General features: G+C 45.1%; 1 protein-coding gene across 6 annotated transcripts in view; it reads left to right on the top strand.

Moving 5' to 3' along the window:
* The window catches only part of EVA1A (eva-1 homolog A, regulator of programmed cell death), a 62,523-nt gene that overhangs the window by 12,282 nt on the left and 31,528 nt on the right, over window positions 1-18,713 (top strand). Inside the window, exon 2 of one of the 6 annotated variants that reach the window (XM_008254192.4) lies at window positions 17,837-18,071. The exons of the other annotated variants lie outside the window; for them this stretch is intronic. The gene's annotated coding sequence lies outside the window, so the exon portion shown is untranslated. The remainder of the gene's footprint in view (window positions 1-17,836; window positions 18,072-18,713) is intronic. 6 annotated transcript variants of the gene reach the window in all.

Below are 18,713 nucleotides of genomic sequence, written 5' to 3' on the forward strand. Positions count from 1 at the left end.
GCGCCGTGGCTCACTTGGTTAATCTTCCACCTGCGGCGCCGGCATCCCACATAGGCACTGGGTTCTAGTCCCGGTTGCTCCTCTTCCAGTCCAGCTCTCTGCTGTGGCCCAGGAGGGCAGTGGAGGATGGCCCGAGTGCTTGGGCCCTGCACCCGCATGGGAGACCGGGAAGAAGCACCTGGCTCCTGGCTTTGGATTGGTGCAGCTCCAGCCATAGTGGCCATTTGGGGAGTGAACCAATGGAAGGAAAACCTTTCTCTCTCTCTCTCTCTCTCTCTCTCTCACTCACTGTCTGTAACTCTACCTGTCAAATACATAAATAAAAAATCTTAAAAAAAAAAACATTATGTACAGCAACAGGCAGTGGGCTGGATTGGCTCCTGCACTATAATTCACCATTGCCTGCTCTAGAATGAAAATTCGAGCTCTTCAAAGGTTGCACTGGGGGATGGGGAGAGAATGGAGGTAGAGAGGCCAGTTGGGAGCAAGTGTTTAAATTCAGGGAGACTAAGGAAGGGACCATGGGGAGAAATGGTTGGTGTTGTGCTCCAAGGTGAAAATGACAGGATGACGTGACCGATTTGATGGGGCTATGTCTAGTTGTTTCTTCAATGCTCAGTGGACTGATCCTTTCAGCAAAGGAAAAAAATCAGGGACATTCAAGACGTGTGACTCAGAGTCATGCGCACATCTTGGGAGGTCACCTGCTGGTCACCAGACACTGAGCTTCATGCATTACATAGATTATCTCATTGTTAGGCATAAGTCTTAAGAATTCCTAAGAACTTTAAGTTGTATTTGTTTCCAAACTGAAGTTTAGAAATGTGAAGTTGTTTGCTGGAAGTCCCAGAGCTCGTGGAGCTGTGGTGGAGCTGAGATTTAACTCTGGTCTGGTGTCACAGCCAGGGCTGTTCCTGACAGTAGAATTCTCTCCCATCCTCCAGGGTGTGCCATGAAGCACCATCTGTGAATCTGTGTGTTCCTACCTCTCCCATCTATTCTTTGTCCCTTTTAAGACCTTGTAATTGTTTAAGGATTTCAGTTAACTTCTGGTGTAGCAAGAATTGGGCCTGTATTTTTTCTGTAAAACTTATATTTGAGGTTATTTTGAGTTTTAAAGGACAAGAAGGAAAACTCAGGCATGGATTTGCAGTTCTAACCCCATGTTAGGTGCATGTTACCTCATGGAAAAGACAGCATAGTATTAGTTTATAGGTTAGGGAATCCCTGAATTTTAGTGCCTAGATTAGAGCACTGTTTTAGTCAGTGTCTGGTGTGGATGCCCAGGAGATGTTTATTAGATTGAAGTAATAGTAGCAGACACGGGAAACCTAGCGGTCAGGGTTAGCATCTGAAAGGACAGATTTAATAGGAGTGGTCAAAGAAACCAATTCAGTTACCATTCTCCATCAGGGAGTCAGTTGCCCAGTAGCCTCACTGATTATTTATTCTGTCTGTCCAGGTTCACATAGACTGTCTCTGCACCACACACTATAAACAGGACCCTTGCAACAAGGGAAATATTCAAGACCAAGTAGACTGTATCATGGATACAGCAATTCTCTTAATAAGACCTGTTGGCCAGGATTGGGTCACGTGGTAAACGGAGACAGAGACCTCTGTGATTGTCATGAATCATTGTGTAACTCTTGCCTTGGGCTGGGGAGTGTGGACACATTCGTGATGGTAGGATTCTTTCTGCAAGGATGAAGGGAGAATGTGTTTTGGGGAGATGAACCGCAAAGTCTGCTGCACACGTCCCAGGGTCTTAACTGGCAGCCTGTATTGATTTCTTGGTGCTCCTCTAACAAAGCATCACCACGTGGGTGGCTTAGAACAACAGAAACGCATTGACTTACAATTCTTTAGGCCAAGAGTCCAAAGTCAAGGTTTCAGCAGTGTCATGTTTCTCCTGAGAGCCTTAGGGAAGAAACTGCTTCAGGATTCTCATGTGGTTTCTGGTAGCCGTAGATTTTTTTTTTTGGCTTGTAGGTAACTGTCCCCTTCCTGTGTGTCTACATGTCACCTTTCCTCTGTGTGTAAGGACACCAGTTACAATGCATGAAGGTCCACCCCATGACTTCATCTTAATTTGGATTAAATCTTCAGAGGCCCTTTTTCCAAATAAAGTCATATTTTGAGGTACTAGAGGTTCAGACTTTATTTTTCTGCATCTTTTATGTGGAGGGGAGAAGAGGGTATAGTTCAACCTGTAACACAACCCTTGCCCGAGAAGAATTCGGGAACTTCCTCAGAGCAAGGTGCCTCAGTGGGTCTCTGTCCTTTCCTACTCCAAAGTATCTTCCCAGGGGTTCATTTTTGAGTCTACTTCCTGTGTATGCTGCTGAGGATGGACAGATTCTGGCCGTACTTTCTCAGCACTTAATTTTTTTTGACAGGCAGAGTGGACAGTGAGAGAGAGACAGAGAGAAAGGTCTTCCTTTTTGCCGTTGGTTCACCCTCCAATGGCCGCCACGGCCAGTGTGCGAAGCCAGGAACCAGGTGCTTCTCCTGGTCTCCCATGGGGTGCAGGGCCCAAGCACTTGGGCCATCCTCCACTGCACTCCCTGGCCACAGCAGAGAGCTGGCCTGGACGAGGGGCAACCGGGACAGAATCCGGCGCCCCAACCGGGACTAGAACCCGGTGTGCCGGCACCGCAAGGTGGAGGATTAGCCTAGAGAGCCACGGCGCCTGCCTCAGCACTTAATTTTGATATTTCTGATGGTTTCGTGTCCTAGTGTTTCAGCCTTTGCACTCAGCAGAGATCTGGTGTCTGCCTCCCAGCCCCTCCTTTTCCTGCTTTGCACTTTGCTTTTGATTTGGTAGTTCATCTAACAACCAACATTGAGTTCCGTTTGCATTCCAGGTGCTATGCTAAGCTCCAAGGATACACAATGAAGAAGACAGCTCCTGCTCTGGAGCCTTCTTTGTGAGGACACACAAGCCAATGACATAAGACAGTTGAAGAGGGACGTTGCGTGCAGGTTCTCACTGTGCTGTGCCCAGCTTAGCATCTCCCATGGGCCCCTAGTGCTGACCTCCCAGAATACACCTGTTTCCCTGTAGGCTGCCACAGCCCTCTCAACAGTTCCATCTCTCGCACCTTTCCCATGCAGTTTGTGCATCACCCGTTTTGATCTGCTTGCTATTCCCTAGCTGCCCAGCTCTCTCTGTCTCTGTCCAATCTTGTCTGTCTCCATGGGTGTTCTCTCAGATGGGATGTGCTTCTCACCCCCATCCTCAGCTGTTAGCTACTTGATGAACTCCTGCTTCAAGACATCACTCTGGGGCCACCGCTGCCAAGAAGCCCCTTCTATCGGCTCAGTTCCCTTTTAGTGACAACCTTTCTTCCCTGAAGGCACAACAGTCAAGACTTCTTTTTTTTTTATTTTGTATTTTTTTTTATTTTTGACAGGCAGAGTGGACAGTGAGAGAGACAGAAAAGTCTTCCTTTACCGTTGGTTCAGCCTCCAATGGCTGCCGCAGCCGGTGTGCTGCGGCCGGTGCACCGCGCTGATCTGAAGCCAGGAGCCAGGTGCTTCTCCTGGTCTCCCATGGGGTGCAGGGCCCAAGCACTTGGGCCATCCTCCACTGCCTTCCTGGGCCACAGCAGAGAGCTGGCCACAGCAGAGAGCAACCGGGACAGAATCCGGCACCCCGACTAGGACTAGAACCTGGTGTACTGGCGCTGCTAGGTGGAGGATTAGCCTGTTGAGCTGTGGCGCCGGCCCAGTCAAGACTTCTTTATCACTGCCATTTCAGTACCCGAGATAAAGCCTGAATTAAGCGGAGCTTCCGTGTGCATGCATAGACGAGATTCTAGGTTCCACACTTTGCTTCTGTTCTCCAGCCTACACTCTTCCTTTGGCCTCCTTCCCCGAAAATCACGTCTCGTCAGTGCAGGTCCCGAGATGTCACTGCTTGTGACTTTCTTTCCGTCCTGCCGACCCCTCAGCTATGCCAGGCCTCGTGGTCACTGCCCTGACCGTCGTGTGTTTGGTCTGCCCTGTTTCACACAGTGGAGGGGCCTGCTTCCCTGCCAGGAGGAGGGTGCCTTCCTCCACCCTCTCCCTGTTTCTCCATTCCTAAAGTTTCTCTCCCAGTCCTTTCCAGGAGCAGGGGACACAGTATTTCTGCTGCATTGATGAGTTCACCCCAGATGTTTTTGAGCCCCAGAGTTATAGGTGGGCTCTGCTCGAAGCACATTCATTCTCATCTCATTTCTGCCTTTCTAACCAAAAAGTTCTATTTCTTTCACTCCTTCCTCTTAATATATTGAGTTTCTCCTAGGTATTAAAAGACATAAATTTCTTAGCATTAAAAGTCTTCAGGTGAAATCTTACATGGAATGTCAGTAAGTAAAACAGAAGAAACCAACACTTTGCTGTATTATCTATAAATTTTTGTTTGATAAAGCTAGTTTATAACATACAGTTAATCAAAACGGTTAGCATGTTGTGAATATGGAAATTTGAAATTGAGGATGTGGGTGACACAGCATCCTTGCTACCAAATGTACCCCTATCTTTTTTTATGGGCTGTATAATGTGGGGCAATGGCAACAGCTAAACACGGGGAATGATAGTGCTTTCAAACAAGATACCTTGCAGATTCAAGGTATTCTGACAACAACGATCCAGAAACTCCAAAGAAGAAGGTAGGAAAAATCAATTTTAATGTTGACTCACTAGCACTAGGTAATAATTGTTTGCATTCCTTAAATTCAGGGTATCCATTAATGAAAGGAACAGACAAACTTGCTTCTACCAACTTATATCTTGGAAAAAGTACTTGGCAAAAGTATGTTGTACTCTTGTACCATTATGAGATGTTAATTCTATTGTTATATTTTTTCCAAAAGCTTCAGTGCTTGTTTCTTTGTCAGACTATGTAAAGCCTTTAACGTGGCAAAAAATGTTTACCTTGGCATGTTGGGTCCAAATTTCACATGTCGGTTTCAAAACCAACACTTTATTAGCCACAGGAGGAATGGCAACAGAGTGGCCCTGCGTTAGTATGTTAGTCTCATTCAGATTTTTAGAAGTCGACCAATCGATGTACTCATGATACTTACCATGATGCAGCACATTGTTTTCCTTAAAAAATTAATTTGAAAGGCTAAGAGACATAGAGAAACACAGAAAGATCCTCCATCTGCTAGTTCACTCTCCAGATGCCCACACAGCTGTAGCTGGGCCAAGACAGTCAGGAGCCCAGAACTCAATCTGGGTCACCCATAAGGGTGGTAGGGACCCAGTGCTTGGGTCCATTATCTGCTGCTGCCCGGGGGGCGAACCAGCAAGAAGCTGGAATTGGGATGAACCACTGTGCTAAATGCTCACCTCCCCCTCCCCTTTCCCCCAGTTGGTCCAGCATGTTATATGGTCACTTGTTACTGCGTGGTTTACTATTAATGTCTTTCTAAGAGCATGCATGCGATGGAGGCCCCTGAGCCTTGTCTGATTTTATTAGAACATGACACATGGGAGCCAAGGAAGCAGTAGTAGACATGCTCATACAGTTTTTCAGCAAGAGAAGATTTGCATCATCAAAATTGTTAAAAGATCTTTTTGGAATGACACCTTTCTTAATTAATGACACATCTACACATATATGAGATCAACCATATTCATAGTTTTGGCAGAAGAAACTGTATTCTGAGGTGGACGTGAGTGTGTTAGCCTGCAGCTTGTAAACCACCAAGGTTTGTGACTGTTCACATTAGGCTTATCAGACTGAAGTGTGTCTGGTTATAGTTTTAAAAACATTTTTAAATGTAATTTGAATCAAACATTCGAAACAATTAACTTGGCTGCCATTGTACTGAAGTAATGTAAAACATTTTGTGTTTTCAAGTGGGGCATTTAGTTCTCGGGCACTGGCTTGTGAGGCCTTCCAGTTGCGATCAGATAAATGTCTGCCCAGCTCTCAGCCTTTGTCTCCCAGGTGCTCTCATTTTGGCCCTGTTGAGTTGGACTGAACTGGCACAGAGCAGGTCCTGTGTGACTGTGGGAGCAGCTCCCCCTGGTGAGGAAGGGTCAGGAAGGTCCCTGTTGGAAGCTGCAGGTTTCCTCAAGAATCCACACACTTCCCGCCCAGAGAGGCTGGCCCGGCCTCCCCTATCTACAGCTGTTCTTTCCTCCAGGTTCTGGGTGGGGATGGAGCCTGCCATGGGCTTCCAGGCTGTGCATACTGGAGGTGTTTGAGTATCCCATGCTGGCTTCCTTTGGGTCCCTAAGCTATTGCTGTGGTTTTAATATGTATAATGGACTTAGAAGTCACTTCTGGGGCGAAAAGAATCAGTTGACCAGGAGTGCTTCTCATTCCCACGTCTGTGTCCCTTAGCCAGGCATTATTTCTGTGAATTTTCCCCATCTGTAGATGTCTCAGGTGCATTGGGCCTGGGAGACCCAATCATAGTGGATGGCAGCTTGCGCTTGAGAAATGTTGGTTGGGGATACAAGGGCGGCAAGTGGATCCCCTTTTTTCATGTTCTGAATGAAGGATCCTCAAGTCTGCAGCATGTCCTGCTTTATTTGCAGTTGTAGAGAAAAAAGCCATATTGGGCCTGATCATATCATTCAAGCATGCGTTGGTGGAGCAGAAACTCTTCTCATGTGGGTTACGGCACAAATGTGATTCTCTTCCATTCCGCGAGATCCTTTCCTGCCAATCTTCCTGACACTTTCTACATTCTCCACTATCTGTTGTGTACTTGCGGGGTGGTCCACCCTGTGGTTGCAGCCAGGGGCCTTCACATTTCTTTTTTTATTTTTAAAGATTTATTTTATTTATTTAAAAGATAGAGTTACAGAGAGAGAGGAAGAGCCAGAGCCAGAGGGGCGGGGAGAGGGAGGTCTTCCATCCGCTGGTTCACTCCTCAAATGACCACAACTGCCTGAGTTGAGCTGATCCAAAGCCAGGAGCCAGGAGCTTCTTCAGGGTCTCTATGCGGGTGCAGGGGCCATCTTCTACTGCTTTCTCAGGCCATGGCAGAGAGCTGGATCGGAAGTGGAGCAGCCAGGACTTGAACCAGTGCCCATATGGGATGCTGGTGCAGCAGGCTGGGGCTTTAACCTGCTATGCGACAGCGCCAGCCCCCTTCACATTCCATGTCCTTTCTCAGGGTTATTGCATCTGTTGCTGTATTTCTGCTGATAACTCCCAAATGCCTTTATCACTCTAAAGTCACAATTGGACTCCAGTATACTTGTCTGAAGATAGTTTCTCAGATGTCTTTTTACTTCTTACAAACTAGAGAAGTCTGTGTTCTTGGGTCTGAAGGAGAATCCAGTGTAATAAGGGCTTTATTTTCTTTTTTTTTAACTTTTATTTAATGAATATAAATTTCCAAAGTACAGCTTATGGATTACAATGGCTTCCCCCCCATAACTTCCCTCCCACCCGCAACCCTCCCCTTTCCCTCTCCCTCCCCCCTTCCATTCACATCAAGATTCATTTTCAATTCTCTTTATATGCAGAAGATCAGTTCAGCATATATTAAGTAAAGATTTCAACAGTTTGCACCCACATAGAAGCACAAAGTGAAAAATACTGTTTGAGTACTAGTTATAGCATTAAATCATAATGTACAGCACATTAAGGACAGAGATCCTACATGAGGAGTAAGTGCACAGGGACTCCTGTTGTTGACTTAACAAATTGACACTCTTGTTTATGGCATCAGTAATCACCCTAGGCTCTTGTCATGAGTTGCCAAGGCTATGGAAGCCTTTTGAGTTCACCGACTCTGATCATATTTAGACAAGGTCGTAGTCAAAGTGGAAGTTCTCTCCTCCCTTCAGAGAAAGGTACCTCCTTCTTTGATGACCTGTTCTTTCCACTGGGATCTCACTCGCAGAGATCTTTCATTTAGGGTTTTGTCGCTCCCCCTCTTCGCGGAGGAACGACACAGGACCCTGCGCTGTTCTTATGTCTGCTCGGCCCTCCCCGGGTTTGCTGCTGGTTCTTCCCGGGTTGGCTACCGACCCTTCCACCTCCGTGGAAGGGCGGTTCCCCCTGCCACTTTCCCCACTTCCGCGGGGGAGCGGCACACCGCCGGCCGGCTCTCTCGGGGGCTGCTCAGATGTTCCTCAGGTGTTCCTGGTGCATGTTGTCTCTCTCCTCCTTTATAGTCCTCTTCCACCAATCCCAACTCTGCTACCCACACGCCGAGTACGCTGCTCTCCTCCAATCAGGAGCAGGTCCTGCTGTTTATTGGTTGAACTGGAGGCAGCTGTGTAGAAGCTGTTTCCTCCTCTCCCAGAGCCATATTGTGGGAGAGCAGATGCATAGAATAAGTCTTAATTCGAGTAACAGGAGTAACAGTCTAGTCTGAGTTGCTCCCCACAGGTTTTTTTTTTTTTTTTGTCAGAGTGTTTTGGCTTTCCATGCCTGTAATGCTCTCATGGGCTTTTCAGCCAGATCCACGTGCCTTAAGGGCTGATTCTGAGGCCAGAGTGCTGTTAGGACATCTGAAGGGCTTTATTTTCAAAGAGCTTTCGGCCCAATGGAAAAACCTGAAAGACTCTTGCATTTACTCAGTGCAAAGGAGCAACACAGGAAGTTATAGAGTCAAAGAGAAGGAGCAATTAGGCAGGCATGGGGGGATCAGAGGATGTTCCTGCAGGAGGGGATTATAGGACTCAGAAATGCAGTGATGCAGAGGAGTGCACTCTAAGCAGAACAAAACCTAGGGGTAGAGCCGGGTTGAAGTACACAGAGGAGGGAGTGGTTCTGTTTGCCTGACACTGGGTTGGGTTAGGAGGGTTGGGAAGAAATCATGAAGGGCTTTGATTTCCAGCATCAAATATGTGTTCTACTCTAGGTGATGTGGATCCATTATCAGTTTTGGACAGAGAAGTGGCTTGAGTAGAATACTGTTTCCAAATGCTCAACCCTGCACCATTGTCTGAGATTAGGGAAGGTTGAGGGGAGTTAAGGGAGTGACGATGGAGATGGAGATGGAGAGTTAAAAACGACATGAGCTGGTATTTTCAGGGCAGAGAATAGGAAGGATTCATGATGGCCCTCAGGTTTGAGCCTGAGTGGGAGGCTCAGGATACTATGAAGAGGAGGAGGTGGGTGGACTGGTAGAATGAAATTGGATTATGTTGTTGTAAAGGAATTTCTGGGAAATCCAGGTGGAGACTCTATCAACCTGTACCCCAGCCTCAGTATTCTAGACTCCCTTTTCAGGCCAGCATGGTCTGGCTCCCTCCCTCCTCTGCCCAGCTAGGACCAGCCCACACTGGTGCTCACACTTCTCTGACTTGAGGCTGTAAGTACTTCAGTAGGTCCTGTGCTTTGGGCATAGATATTGGGGCATCACTTCAATTTTTTTTTAATCATTTATTTATTTTATTTAGAGAGAGAGTGAGTTCTCCCATCCAGTTGTTCACTCTCCAAGTACTTCCAACAGCTGAGACTGGGCCACACCAAAGTCAGGATCCAGGAACTCAAACCAGATCTCCCATGTGGGTGGTGAGGATCCAACTGCTTGATCCATCATCTGCTGCCTCCCAGGGTAAACAGTAATAGGACGCTGGAAGTGGGAGCAGAGCCAGTTCTCAAACCCAGGCACTCAGATATGGTATGTGGACGTCCCAAGCTGCATCTTCACCACCACACCGACACCCACTCCAGGGCATTAGTTCTGCTGGACCCACCCGGAGCTGATCAAGAGAACCTTGCTGCCCATATCTAACCAAAATGTGCTCTACCTCACAGGATTCACTTTTGATTGTCTCTGAGAATCCTTGTCCCCTTCCTGAGGTTCTAATTCATAAAGGCCTTCTTGGGACAGAAATCCCTGCCCCTTGGGTAGTGCCAGGGCCTCCAAGCCCATGGACAGAACGCAGAGGCTAAAAGCTCACTTTTATTGCTAACTTCTTATGTTTTATCTTCCTAGGAAATACCTTATGCCTTTTGATTTTTTACCATTTTTAAGCTGTACAGGGTTAGCTGAATGCTTCTGTCAGCAAGGCTCCATCCCTAGTGCCTGCATGATCCTCACAGATGGGCCCTGGCCCTGTTCCCAGGCACTACTTCAAGTTCAACTCACACCTTTCCAGTGATTCTAGGGAAGTGTACGGTCACAGCAGATGCAGAACATACTCCGCACCTTGCATTCGCTGGGAGCCTTTGGTGAAACCAGTGTGCATGCTGCCTCCCAGGACTCCAGCATTCTTTTGTCTTCTCACTTCTCTGTTCCTACTCTGTGTGTAGGGACCCATGAGTGGACCCCTGACCTCCATCCGTGCGACTCTGGAGGTCCTTAGACTGCTGGTGCTGGTGTATTTTATCTTGGCTGTTTTTACTGGTGATCGCATCTTGCTTCTGACAATGCTGTCATCAGTTCCGTGGGAGCTTCCTTTGTGTTTATGGTTGGGACTACAGAAATAAACTGAAATTAGAGAACGGTCTGGCAGCAGCCAGGGCCTCCATGACTGATGTAGTCAAACATCTTCAATCACTTTCTTCTCATTCTGAAGACTTCACATAATTAAAACCATTTCCAGCCAAACACTAAATAAATTCTGCACATGCTGCTTGAATTACTGTGCAGTCGTACCCCAGTATGGCTTTCTCAGAGATTAATGTTTCACTAACGCTATTCCTTTGGGTAGGCTGAAGCCGGCAGCTGTGGAAATTCAACATTCGCTCTGTGCAGTGAAACTTCAGGACAGACCTGCTTTTCACATTTCTCAGAGATGGTGCTCACTGGGAAAATGACTCTTGGCAAAGTCCATGTGACATGAGCCCTAGTGTGTGTGTCTGTGTGTTCAGATACAAAATGTGGTTCTCAGTGCTGTCCTGAGAACTGTAGTCATCACTCATTGAGCATCCTCACAAACACCTTCTGAACGCACCAGACCTGAAGCTGTTCTGATCCCTGCGCTGCACTTCGCAGCAGTGCTGACTTGGAGGTGTCTTTGCCAGGCGTAAGGGTTCCTGACTTCCTTCTAGATTTGGCCAACAAAGGCAGCAGGGGGAGGTTGGAGGGTAGGGGCCAAAGGAGGCCAGAGTCTTTCCTTACTCTTACTCTTTTTCGAACATCTGCTTCACAGCTCCTGTTCCCACTCTTTGGGGCCTCCATGGTTCCCTATTTTTCCTGCTGACCTGGGCTCCTGGGATCTGGCAACACTGCCTCCTACCTTTGTCCCTGCAGCAACCTGCTGCCTATGATTGTTAATATCTGGATTACAGAGTGATACCATCCCGTAGGACCTCATTCCAACTTTCATCTTGCTATAATCGTAACAAATTGAGAAGATCTTTAAACTCTTTGTCATCTCTTGCAGCCATTTTCAAATCACAGCTTCTCTGTCATCTGCTACCTACTTATAACTTTATCACTACAGTCAATCCCTGTATTGAATTTCTTCTCTTTTTTTTTTTTTTTTTTTTTTTTGACAGGCAGAGTGGACAGTGAGAGAGAGAGACAGAGAGAGAAAGGTCTTCCTTTGCCGCTGGTTCACCCTCCAATGGCCGCCGCTGCAGCCGGCGCACCGCGCTGATCCTGGCAGGAGCCAGGAGCCAGGTGCTTTTCCTGGTCTCCCATGGGGTGCAGGGCCCAAGCACCTGGGCCATCCTCCACTGCACTCCCTGGCCATAGCAGAGAGCTGGCCTGGAAGAGGGGCAACCGGGACAGAATCCGGCGCCCCAACCGGGACTAGAACCCGGTTTGCCGGCGCCGCAAGGTGGAGGATTAGCCTATTGAGCCGCGGCGCCGGCTCAATTTCTTCTCTTGCAAATATAATGTGGTTTCTATTTCTCTACCTAGACTCTGATTGATGAATTGAGGTAGGAATTATTAGCCTTGTTTAAAAAAATGAGAAGATGAAAAAAATTTAAATAAAAATGAGGAGATAGCAGTTCAAAGAGGTTAACTAACTTGTCCATTCTTAAAACTAGGAAATGGTAGAGCTCAATTTTAAACCCAGGCTTGATTAATCTTGATGTGTGTGAACTTTTCTGTATATCAGTCTGTGTTTTGGGCACCATGCAAACCAACTCTAATTTATATGTAATCTCTTCATTTTCTGGAAAAGGAAAACTCTCATGGTCCTTTCCTCCAGGAATTCTCAAAATCAAACACTTTGATCCCTTAGTCTTCTTCATGAGAAACAGGATATGACTATGTTGGAACTTTTAGATTATTATTGCTCAAACTTTAATATGCAGGTTATGATTCAGAATGACTCTAGAGAACATTCATTAAATAATATCTCCTAACTTAGATCTTTGTTGGAGATAATTTCAGATTCGCATGTCATTGCAATAAATAATATAGAGAGTCTATGTTCCACTTAACAAGTTTTCCTCAATGATAACATCTTATAAAACTATAGTACAGTTTCCCAACCAGGATGTGGACCTTGAAACAATCAAGATACAGGACATTTCTGTCATCACAGTGATCTTTTGTGTTGCCCTTTTGTATCTATAATTACTTCCTTTTTGATCTCACCCCTTCCTTAGCCCCAGCCAACCACTAATTTGTTGCCTGTTTCTATAATTTTGTCATTTAGAATGTTATATAAGTGAAATCATAGAATATGCAATATTTTGGGAGTGAACTTTTTCATTCAGTGGAATTCTCTTGATACTTATCCAGGTTGTTGCATATATTGCATATATCTGGTTTATTCCTTGTTTATTGCTGAGTTGTATTCCATGGTATAGATGTACCAGTGTTTGTTTAAATATTCACTGACTGAATGAAATATAGATTTTTTTAAAGTTTTTGGCTATTACAAATAAAGCAGCTTTAAATATCAAAGGTTTTGCATAATGTAAGCATTCATTTTTTTCTGGGGTAATATGATTGCTTTTTGTTATTGTGTTTGAGAGTTCTGTATATATATTCTAGATACTTCTTCTTAGATTATATAATTTGAAAATACTTTATCTTTTTTTTTGTATTTCACTTTTCATCCCCTCTAAGAAGGTCTTTCACAGAGGAAATGTTAATTTTGCCGAAGCCCACATTATTCATTTTCCCTGACATGAATAGTACTTTTAGTGTCAAGTCTAAGAATTCTTTACTTGACTGAAAGTTTTCTCCTTTTATTTTTTTCTTAAAGTGTCATTATTTTACATTCTACATTTAAGTCTGGGGTCCATTTAGAGTTAACTTTTAATATAAGATGTGAAGTTGAGGTCAAAGACTACATTTTTGCTTATGATTATCCAGTTCCTAAAGCATTGTTTGTTGAAGGACTATCTTCCTGCATTGAATTGATTGAATGTTTGTCAAAAATCAGTTGGTACTATTTGTGTGGGTCTATGTCTAGGTTCTCTGTTGAAGTTCCATTGATCTGTGTATCCATCCCTTTGTAATAACACAGAGTCTTGATTAAGTTAGCAGTGTTGTCCTTACTGAAATTGGGTAGGCTGATTCCTCTCACGTACTCTCAATTACTTGAACCATTATTACCCTCTCTCAGGGTCTGCACTAGCAGAAGGTTGTAATCTGGAGTCAGAGCTTAGTACTCTGGAATTGAAGTGTGGTTCTCTCATACAGGATGTGAGCATCTTAACTGGCATTTTAACTACTAGGCCAAATGTCCAACCCCAGTCGTGCTTTTTTACAATTTTCTTCTAAGAGTTTATAGTTTTAATGGCTTCAATTAGGTCTTTGGTAATCCATATTAAGTTAATTTTTGTATCCAGTGTGAGATAGCAGTCCAGTATCTTTTTAAAAAAATATTTATTTATTTGAAAGGCAGAATTACAGAGAGAAGGAGAGAGAGAAAGAGATCTTTGATCCACTGGTTCACTCTCCAAATGGCCTCAATGGCCAGGGCTCAGCTAGGCCAAAGCCAGGAGCTTCTTTCGGGTCTTCTGTGTGGGTGCAGGGGCCCAAGGACTTGGGCCATCCTCTGCTGCTTTCCTAGGCACATTAGCAGGGAACTGGATTGGAAGTGGAGCAGCAGGAATAAAAATGGCACACTTACGAGTTGCTGGCATTGCAGATGGCAACTTAACCTGTTATGCCACAGTGCTGGCCCCCGAGTCATGATTTTTTAATTGACTTTGCCAATAGCTAATTGCTATATTTAGATAATTGACATTAAATGTATTGATATGGTAGTACCTAAGTTTGCCATTTTGATTTTTGTCCTCTGTTCCTTTTGTGTTTTTTTGTTTGTTTTTGTTTTCTGTTTCTTCCCTTCATTGGGTTATATGAATATTTTTTAGAATAGCATTTTGATTTGTCTGTAGTTATTTCTTTTTAAGATTTATTTATTTATTTGAAAGGCAGAATTACAGAGATGGGAGAAAGAGAGACAGACAGAGAAACAGAGAGAGATAAGAGACAGAGAAAGAGCTAGATCTTCCATCTGCTGGTTCACTCCGCAAAAGAACTTGGTTGATCTAAAAGCCAGGAGCCAGGAGCTTCTTCCAGGTCTCCCACATGGGTGCAGGGGCTTAAGTACTTGAGCCTTGTTCCACTGCTTTCCCAGGCACATTAGCAAGGAGGTGGATCGAAAGTGGAGCAGTGGGGACTTGAACCGGCACCTATATGGGATGCCAGCACTGCAGGTGGTGTCTTTACCAACTATATCACAGTGCCAGTCCCAGCCTTTTCTTTGTAGAATGCAGAACTGACCATGTCTTTCTCCTGTTGATATTATTTATTGCCTGTAAAATTAAGTTTAACCTCTGTAAGGCACTACAAATTCTCCAAGATCCAATTCTGTCCTTTCCATCTTCATATTTTAAATGAAGGTTTATTTATTTATTTGAAAGGCAAAGTTAGAGAGAGGCAGAGCAGAGGCAGAGAGAATCTTCCATCCACTGGTTTACTCCCCAAATGGCCTCAACGGCTAGAGCTGGACCAGTCTGAATCCAGGAGCCAGGAGCTTCTTCTGGGTCTCCCACGTGGGTGCAGGGGCCCAAGGACTTGGGACATCTTCTACTTCTTTCTCAGGCCATAGCAGAGTTGGATCGAAAGTGGAGCAGCCATGTCTCAAACCAGCACCCATATGGGTTGCTGGCACTGCAGACTGTGGCTTTACCCGCTTCACCACAGCACCAGCCCCTCCATCTTCAATTTTTATTAAGTCCTTTTGTACAGCTCTTTGCTTCAGATGTCCCATATATTTTAGCTCATGTTCTTTCTTCTGTCTTCAGTGCCTTTCTTTACTCTTGGCAAGTATAGTCTATAAGTTAAAAGCACTGGAGTTGGGATGCTTAAATTTAAATTGCAATGTTAGCGGCAGGTGTTGTGTCACAGTGAGCTAACCTGCTGCCCGCAATGCCAGCATCCTATATCAGAGTGCCAGTTTGAGCCCTGGCAGTCTCACTTCTTATCCAGATGCCTGCTAATGCATCTGTGAAGGTAGTGGAAGATGGTGCAAGTACTTGGGCCCTTGACACCCACATGGGAGACCCAGATGGAGATTCTGCTTCCTGGCTTTTGCTTGGCCCAGCCCATGCCCTTGTGGCCATTTGGAGAGTGAACTAGTGGATGGAAGATGTCTCTCTCTATATCTCTGTCTCTGTCTCTCCCTTTCCTTTTCTTCTTCCCTCCCTTTCTCCCTTGTTCTCTCTTGCCCTCTTTATTGCTCTGCCTTTCAAATAAATAAATAAATAAATCTTTTTTAAAAAAATTCAAACTCCAACATTTGCAAACTGTGATCTTGGATAACTTTAACTTCCCATGCCTCAGTTTTACCTTCTAAAAAGGGAGATAGTAGCACTCACTTCACAGGATTGTTAAGAGGCTTAAATTAAATATCTGCATAATACCTTTAGCAAATTGCCTGGTTATAAAGGAAGGTCTTGGAAAATGTGAGCTGTTAGTATAATTAGGTATTAAATTAATACTCAGTAGTTCAACGTTCAATTTGAATGCTACCTCTCTGAAGTCTTCGTGGGATCTCACTATTGCTACCCTATTATTGGAATTAACTACTCTTTCCCAAATGCCCCATACTATTTAATCTGCATTCCTTTTACAGTTTATTCTGTTTGCATTATAAGTAGCTGGGTTGCAAATGTCTTTTGCTGACCATATTTATTCCTTTCTGTATTTACTCATTCAAAGAAAGCACTTAATTGAGTCAAGCACTGGACACAGAGGTGACTACGACATAGACTTTCCTTCAAGGCATTTTCTGTCTCTTGGGAGCAGTAGACTGCTTTGCTGAATAAATGGTTCTAGTAGGGCTTAGCAAATATTTATTGACAAGCAGGCCCTGCCTCATATAGGAAGGTAGTCTGCCTCCAGGCTAGAGTGCACTGCAGTGGGTTAATGGTGTGCCATTCCTAGGACTGACCTCTGCCTAGTCCTGTTCTTCGTGTCCCATCTCTGCTGTAATAGCACTGGGATTTCCGTGGTCTGTGGTCACGTGAGTCTTGATGGGGCCCATACCAGGTCTGAACTCTGATTCTGTAGCATAGCTCTGTGTTACAATCAAGACAAATTTCTTTTCTGGAGTTTCAGGCATTATGCGACAGATGGTTCAACACCTATTGATTCCGTTTTAAATCCCGTGTCAGCAGTTTTAGCCCACACATCTAGCTTCCCTTTACCTTGACAGAATGTGTTTTAAAAAACTTACATGCCAGGCACTGCGCTAACCAGCATCTGTGGAGGATGTGATGTGAGATCCCCGACAGCTGGGAGCTCGTAGTCTCCATCCCGGAGCACTCATTGGAAGTGCAGACCTGATTGTCTCAACTCGGCCACCCTACTGACGATTCTTTCATAGACAGGCTGGATACAAGGTCGGATTTTTTTCAGGGCAAAGACTGAATGATGGAAGAGATGAAAAGAGGAAGTGTAAGTTTCTATGAAGATGTTTGGCAGTGAAGGGAAGGAGAGTGAGTGACAAGGATCTACAGGGGAAATGGAACAAATAGGAGATTATTTAAGAGGGGGCAATTAAATAAATTTATAGAGAGTGAATAGATACAAAGATTGAGAGAGTAGTTTGGAAAGGACAAAGGTACATATACGCATATATAAATACACAGAGACGTGTATATCCATACGTATAGTCATGTATATGTTTATGTACACACAAATCAAGGGACAGGGAAGAAAGTGAGGGGAATGGGAGATACTGAGAGAAAGTTTGAGAGAGAATTATACATGTATATAATATCCATATATTCATGACATCTATCTGTCCATCCACCCACCCACCCATCTATCCAACCATGCATCTGCCTACCTATTTATGAAGCTACATGCAGATCAGTAAAAAAGGAAAAGTGAAATAAGAGTCAGTTATTCATGGAACAATGTGTTGTAGGAAGAAAAAATAAATATTTGATCAAAAGCACAGGATGGAGAAGGTCAGACTGAGGTCGAAGGAAAGGAAGTTATAGTTCACGTAGAGTGACCTTTATTTTCTGGGAAGTGGGAAGCTTGGAAGAGGCGAGGATAGACAGGTGAGCCTGAAAAAGCAATCAGAGATTTGATAGATTTTCTCTACGGAATGAGAAAGTGACATCAGGGATATACATATAGTACTTCCAAGCAACATCAAAGCCTCAATGGATTGAGTTTGTAAACGAAACATTTACAGTGACGTAAGCACATAAATAAAAAATAAAATGATTTTATTTTTTCCTTTCAGAAGCAGTTGGACTATGGGCTGGAGAGCAAGTGGGGGAAGGTTGAGGGGTTTGTGGGTTAGACTTGGGGTGGAGGGAGGGAAGCAGAAGGGCCCTGGTTAGAGCAGAGGTGTAGCTGTGGTCGCCAGCATAGGCTGCACATGGAAAACACATCTAGGATGAAAGCATGAACGTGGTGAGCGTGGAGAGGAGGAGAAGCTAGCAGTCTGAGAGGCTGGAGCGTGTTTACTTTGATTCCAGGCGTGGGAGAAATAGGAGAGAAGTTTCTAATTGAAGAGTGGGATTCTGGGTGAGTCATTCATCCAAGTCACTGTGAATTAGCTGTGTGCGCTTCCTGTGGGAGGCTCTGGGAACAAAGAGGAGTTCAGACGTGGTCCCTGCTCTCGAGGAGTTCACAGCCCAGACTTCGGAGATGGAGGAGCCTTTCCAGGTGGTGGCCTGGTCCAGGATGTGTCCCTGGAAGTGAATCACCATGGTAGGTTGGAGGGGAAGAGTACTGGAGCAAAGCAAACCAGTGACTGGCAGGCTAGCATATTCGATGTGTCACATAGAGTGCTTATCAGTCCTAGGGAGAAAATCAGGGTTTCTCTCTGCAGTCATTTCTCGGGGGCCTTGTGTATTCTCTGGCTCGTCTGTCATGTGGGAGCTGTCTTTGCACTCAAGCTTTTTGCCATCCGACTCTGTGTGATCGCCTTCTATTCAGCCCTTGATGTTTCTCACAGGTGCAGAGTGGAAGTTCATGGGCCTCAAAGACCTGCTTCTGCTCTTTGGTACATCGGTCTGTAAAGCACTAATCCAGCACTTTGAATTTCCTTTTCTTTTTTGTTCTTAATTTCTTTTTTTTTTTTTTTTTTTTTTTTTTTTTTTTGACAGGCAGAGTGGACAGTGAGAGAGAGAGACAGAGAGAGAAAGGTCTTCCTTTGCCGTTGGTTCACCCTCCAATGGCCGCCGCTGCAGCCGGCGCACCGCGCTGATCCTGGCAGGAGCCAGGAGCCAGGTGCTTTTCCTGGTCTCCCATGGGGTGCAGGGCCCAAGCACCTGGGCCATCCTCCACTGCACTCCCTGGCCATAGCAGAGAGCTGGCCTGGAAGAGGGGCAACCGGGACAGAATCCGGCG

The sequence above is a fragment of the Oryctolagus cuniculus genome, chromosome 2 (assembly GCF_964237555.1).
Source record: "Oryctolagus cuniculus chromosome 2, mOryCun1.1, whole genome shotgun sequence".
Lineage (NCBI taxonomy): Eukaryota > Metazoa > Chordata > Mammalia > Lagomorpha > Leporidae > Oryctolagus > Oryctolagus cuniculus.